We start from the raw sequence: 6246 nt of genomic DNA, 5'->3' as shown, positions 1-6246 counted from the left end.
TTTTTTTTTTTTTTCTTTTAATGCTGATAAAACAGCCCTAACTTTACAGATCTCATATGGAACCAAGTACTTGCATCTTTATAACACTTTTACATTAGTTGAACTATGCAGATATTTAGGGAAATTCTTCTGAATTATTTTAATTCTTGGCTCTAATTTTAATAAATGTCACTTTTCTTTGGTACAAAAGGTTTTACTGTATTCGCCTATTACAAGCATTTTACCCAAGTGTACCGTGCATTGTCAAACGCCTTTTATATGCAACTGTTAATTGTATGAAAAGTAGTTGGGATGCTAGGTCTGCAGATTTCATGGTGTGAAATTGCTTACATAAAAATGCAAGTGTTTCTTAAACCATAGCAGCTGCTTGAGAGATTTGTAATGACAGCACCCCGATGCTGTGAAACAGTTTTAATATTAATTACTGGACCTGTTTTTTTTATGCTAATAAACTTTTTGCATTCACAATTTAATCTCCAGTTGCAGTTTTTACCTAGAAATGAATAAAAATGTGTCTACATAGCTTTGCCCTCTGAGCACTAAAGTAAAATCAGTTTACAAACTGTTGCAACTTTGGCTTTGCACAGTCCATTCATTGTGTGTGTGAGTGCTTCACCTCCTGAAGTCATTCATCTTAATCAGGGAGCTTACATGCATTCATCTAACTCTGGCTAACTGGCAGGGGGAGCATATGCTAAGTTAAGTGACTTCTTTTTTTTTTTCTTGGCAAACCAACACTGATTAGCATGTGCGGTCTCACTCTCATAGCACCTGTAGCCTGCTCCTGTAGCCAATGAGAGTTTTGCCAGCGATTTGCATTGAACTGGGATTGGACCTTGGAGTCAAGGTTCCTGAGTAGAAGAGAGTGGGCAGCAACAACTCATCCTTAAAGTTGCTTCGCAGGGCCCAGTGCTGAAATCACAATGTCGGCATTGTACATCAACTCCAGTTATTTTGGAGCAGTAACAGGACCCCAAGATGGGGTGGCAGGCACTTCAATCTCTGGGTAAACGAGTAGGACAACTGTACACATGCATATCTAACACTGTCAACCGTGAGGGGGACTGTGGTCTATACTTATGTTACACTGTACTTCAGGCACAAATGTGGGCCACATACTTGACCACCATGTACCCTCCAACAGTCTACATTGGATGAGAGAAAAATGGCTCCTTATGACTATACCCAATTCATATTCAGCTCCACCCCAGCTCATCTTAACACAGATCTCTCATTACATGAAAGGATGTTTACAATAATTTTAACCCTTTATTATCCACTGATTGAGCCCCAGTTGGGTAGGACACTTCCAGTCTCTGGAGGAGTAACTTGACTCCTTGCTCCACCCCCCGAAACATGCTCTCCTCTGGTTTGCATTTCTGACATGATTTGTTGCCTACTGCTTTTGCCAACACCTGCTGCAAATTAGAAGGGGCATTACAGTGGCAGGGTAGGGAAGGCAAGTGGGATTAGAGCTGCCTGAGTGAAGAGGTTGTGTTGTTCCTTAGGAAACAGGAGCAGGCGGTTGTATTTTAGGCTTCTCTAATATTCTTTAATGTGGAAAATCTCTCCTAGCCTCATTGCATTTGACTCATCTTGACAGGGAAAGACAGGGTGTCTTTAGGAATTGTACAAACCAAAAGGCTTTTCTTATGTTCCAAGATTATGGTCGCAGCAAATTTCCCTCTAATTGAGGTTTTGTCAAAAAAAAAAAAAAAGAGAGGAAACAAAACAAAACACCTTTTAGGAGGCATAAAACTGCAACCAGCCTAGTTGTTCCCCCTCCCCCACCTTACTTTTGCCTTCTAACATAAGTGTTCCTGAGCTGTTCACAACCTAAACATTGCAGTACTCACCAGGTGCGTGAGAACCCAGGGAATGAACCCAAAAGGGAAGCTAAGCCGGCTTTCCCTTTGCTGCCAGCTGAGACCATGCAAACAGCTGAGAACAAATCTTAAAAAGCAATCTTTAATCTCAGCTAGTGCTGGTACAGGAGGAAAGACTCAAAACATTACCTGGTTCAGTTCAGTTTGCAAATCTGGTCAACTCTAGCAATTTGAAGAACAGCATCAGAAAGATTTCTGCCTTCTCCCTTCTTTGGGGTTTTGGTAACTGCAAAGGTTTCTGCTTTTGTGTTGTTTGCAGGCTCTTTCTTTGTAGACATGTGATCAATGTATCTCCAGGGAACCTTGTGCTTTCAGTTGAACTTAATCAGACAAGGGCCCTTAACTAAGCTTTTATGGGTTTTAAAGAAAGTGTGGCACATTTCTTGGAAGACAAATGCATGAGCTCTAATGCCGGAACAAAGCAGGCCTGTGAAAGCTCCTTACTGACCTATTTCTTTCTTCCTCCATTCAGATTAGGAAGCTGAAACTACTAGGAGTGAAGTGCTGGCTGAGATTTGTTGGTTGTCAGTCTTTAGTTGAAAGGGAAGGTGGGGGGAAGATTCACTGTACTTTCACATTTAGACCTTAGCAAAGATCTGTTTCAAGGTTTATGATGCAATGGTCTGGCCTTTGGCAATCTACTTTGAATACCCTATTGGAAGAGCAGCGGTGGGAATTCAGGCCAGCTTTTTTCCCTTCTAATCAGGAATTTGTTGTCCTCACCTGCTTCCTTGCCCTCGTGCAAAGGAGGTAATGCACAGTGTGGCTGCCTAGGAATCTGAAATTTCTGTTTTGTCTGAACATTATATATGCTACTTCGGACACTAGATGTTTATGGCTCATGACTCGATGCAGTCAAATATTAGGAGCAATCATCTTTTATTACCACTAATAGGGGTAATATTGATGTAAATACCCACAAATGGATAGCAAGCAACCCTCACCACACATCTTGAACACTAAAATTCTGACTTTTCTAGACTTCACCAGCTATGAAAATTCTCCTGTACTCTTACAGTATTTGGAGTGGCACACACAACAGGAAGCCTCTACCCACCCGAGTCATGGTTTCTCTCTTCCTGCTGGGGCACTTGTTCTGTTGGCTAAACCCTGATGGTGTTGGCTGGTTTTAGAGCAACCTTCCCTTTTACACTTCTTTCGGCCAGAAATCCTCAAGTTGGGTGGTTGGAAAGGACCTTGACGAGGTCAGTCTTTCAGACTAGCCCTCTGTAGAAATGCAGGATTCCCCTTTTTACAAACCATCCCTATTAGATGCCCATCATTTCTGCACAGAGAAGTTAGTGGGCTTTAACCTCCATTTTTCAGTTCCTAGGAGCAATGTTAGAGTAAGGAATAGAGATCCAGCCTAGCAGAAATGTTTTAACATGAACATATTTTTGGGGCCAGTGGAAAGAGAAATGTGATCTAGCAATGTAAGCATGACAGCAGGGCAATGGGCACTTCTCAGTTCTACACCCAGCTCTGACCATGACGCCAGCAGTGCCCATGGGTTGGGCATTTACCCTGTTTGTTTCCACATGTGCAAACAGGGGATAACCCTTGGTAGAAGTTGTGGTGATGATGAAATGTAAGGTATGTCCATGGAGCATTCCTGCATGGAGAAGGGCTAAGTAGCTTTTGAAAGCACCGAGGGATCCTGGAGTTCAGGATCATCAGAGGACAAGGCTGAGAATACTCTACCAGTGTATTTTGTAACATACTGTATGTTGCAGTAAGTCCGCTCCATTCCTGTGAGTAAGAGGCCTTGCTCCCAAATCAGTTTATCAGAGTCCCTGGTGCAGATAATGTCTCTAGTTTCCCTCACAGCTCCTGGCATAAAACTACGCTTCTTCACAACTTTCTATCATTCAAAAAATGTGTTGGCCACAGCATCACACAGCAGAGCAGTGATGGCTAATCCCTCTGCAGTATAAGCCATTATAAGAAGGGCATTTAGAATAGGGGTAAAGCTAGGGTAAGTTTTAAGGCGCTGACCTGTATTATACAATAGCCAGTCTGGTATTTAAAGTGAGAAGTGGGTGTGCAGAGTGCTAGGAACACATTCTGAGTCCCAAACAAGAATAAGCCTTGCCCCTGACATTAAAAAAATAGGTTCATTGGGGGCTGGAACAGTAATGCAAAGACTGAAAACCCTAGAGGGACATGTTGCAAGGGATATAATAAGTAAAAATTGTATATTCCAGCTTCTTTTTTTAACATGAAAAGACGGGGAACTTGGGTTGCATTGCTGTTGGCTTTGGTTAGGCTAGGTTCTGAGAACAGGGAAAATGTGGTGAACAAGAGGGAAGGTTTGCTTTTTTCTTTGATATCTGATTACTGTGATATTTTGAGGCAGGAACTGAGAACAGGACATTGATATTGGTTTTGGATTCTTGACAGCAGCATGTCTGTAGGGTGTTTCTTGCATCTTCTCTGTGTCCAAGTAAAGCAGGATAAATGTAGACTATATTTATGCTCCCTATCATTGATTTCTTCAAGGCCCTGCCCTCTCACTTCTACTTGGCAAAGGAGCAACTGGGGTGTTAAAAGTAGACCCTGGTGCCAGAAGAAAGGGCAACAGCATCCAAGAATATGGAATCAGCTAGAAAAGATTCAAGTTAGAGCAGTTCTCCAGTTTTAACTACTATACCGCATACATACCCCCTTCTCTCACTGCTGCCTAAGGGATGTTATAAGGAAGGTGCTTACTACTCACCTGTCCTAATTACAGATTTCTGGGGTAAAGGAGTGGGTTGGGTTGGGTCGGGCCAAGCCAGCTCAGATCAGCTGTAGAAAATTAAGCACATTTCCAGGGTTAGACTCTCTAGGGGCTGGGATCACTCTCCCCTGAATGTTGTGAGCTGTGGCTAAAGCAGGCTTTATTTGAGTCCATTCTCTTAGACTTGCACCATTAGAAAGCTGCTGTATTTGTGGTGAAAGCTAGAGCAGAACAATGCTTTTTCACCACTGCATTTCTGTTGGAGTATACATATTCAGACACTTGAATCTGCCCCAAAGAGGAAGGAAGGTAAGCCCTTGAGAGAGGTGCTCCCTTTTCCTACGCGTTCTTGCACCATGCTTTGGACCTTTCAGTACTGATTAATTCAAATAATATTAACTGGGTCTGAGGCATGGGTAACAGCTGAAAGGACTCTGTTACTTGGAACATGTTCTGTGTTGCGTAGAAGCAGAGGGAAGAGATGAGATGCTGTCTGGTGGATGTTTGAGGTCTGTGGTAGTGAGGAATTTGCATCTGGATGTCTGTGTCCTCCTGGGTATATTTTGCCTGGTTTGGTTCAGGTGCTGTTTCTCAGTTCTGTAGATCTGGTGGTATTACTGTTGATTCCCCAAGCTGTGAAACTGGGTGCCCAAGTCTATTCACTGCCAGTTCCAAAGCTGCAGTACATACAGCCATTTCAAATGGAAGTTTTACTCATTACAAGTCCAGACATCACTCATCATCATGACTCAAGTGCCTTGGCATACTATGACTATAAACTCCCCTCATGTCAGGGGAGTTTATACTTTGTCACTGAGGAGTGCTGGTGGCCAGAGAAAAATGGCTCATCAAAGGTGCACCCGTTTCTAATTTCTCTGATACCAGAGGACTCTTCTGTAGGTAGGAGAGACCGTCTGTCTACCTCTGCTTTAGGAAGAGCCCCAGGTGCAGTCTGCTGCTGTAAATCCATTTTGCCAGAACTCCTGCTCTGCCATGCTCAAGACATCGCCTCTGTTCTCCTTCAGGGTTCCTCGTCTTTGCTTTGTCTGCCACAAAATGTCTAGAACTGAGTTCATGAGACAAGAAATGCCTTGTGGAAACTGATAATGGGCATTTAGTGGCTCCATTAATTATTTTACGGTGGACTCTTCTGAGCTGACGATGTCAGAAGTCACTGCCTAACGTAACTTTTTTTTAACCAGGTTTCTCACTGGAACCACTGTTTCCACAAACTTGTCAGTGTGGCCCACCCTGTAGCCATAATACAACCAGCTCAGTCTGGCAGAGCAAGTTCCTACTATATAACAGTACAAACTGTTTCCCTGCCCTCCCCATGTCTAGCAGTGATAGGGAGATGGAGGGAAGCCAGCTGGCTTTGATTCAGTCCAGATAAGGTGGAGGTGATTCTTGCTGGCAGGGAGAAACAGCTGGAGAAACTGTTGGAGACCATGGTAGTGTTCTGTTGCGAGTATTTGCCTTTCTATCGTCTACGTGATTTCGTAATCTCAGGGCCTCAGTAGACTTCTTTCTGCCCTTGAAGATACCTATACAACAGCAGTGGCTGGAAATATCCATTTGTTTATCCGGCTAGCTATACAGCTGCCTTTCTTTTCAGGCATGAACTTTACCATGCTTCTCCAA

Source organism: Gavialis gangeticus, unplaced genomic scaffold (assembly GCF_001723915.1).
Source record: "Gavialis gangeticus isolate Ggan-Ray unplaced genomic scaffold, GavGan_comp1, whole genome shotgun sequence".
Classification (NCBI taxonomy): Eukaryota; Metazoa; Chordata; order Crocodylia; family Gavialidae; genus Gavialis; species Gavialis gangeticus.
This window is presented reverse-complemented; position numbering follows the sequence as displayed.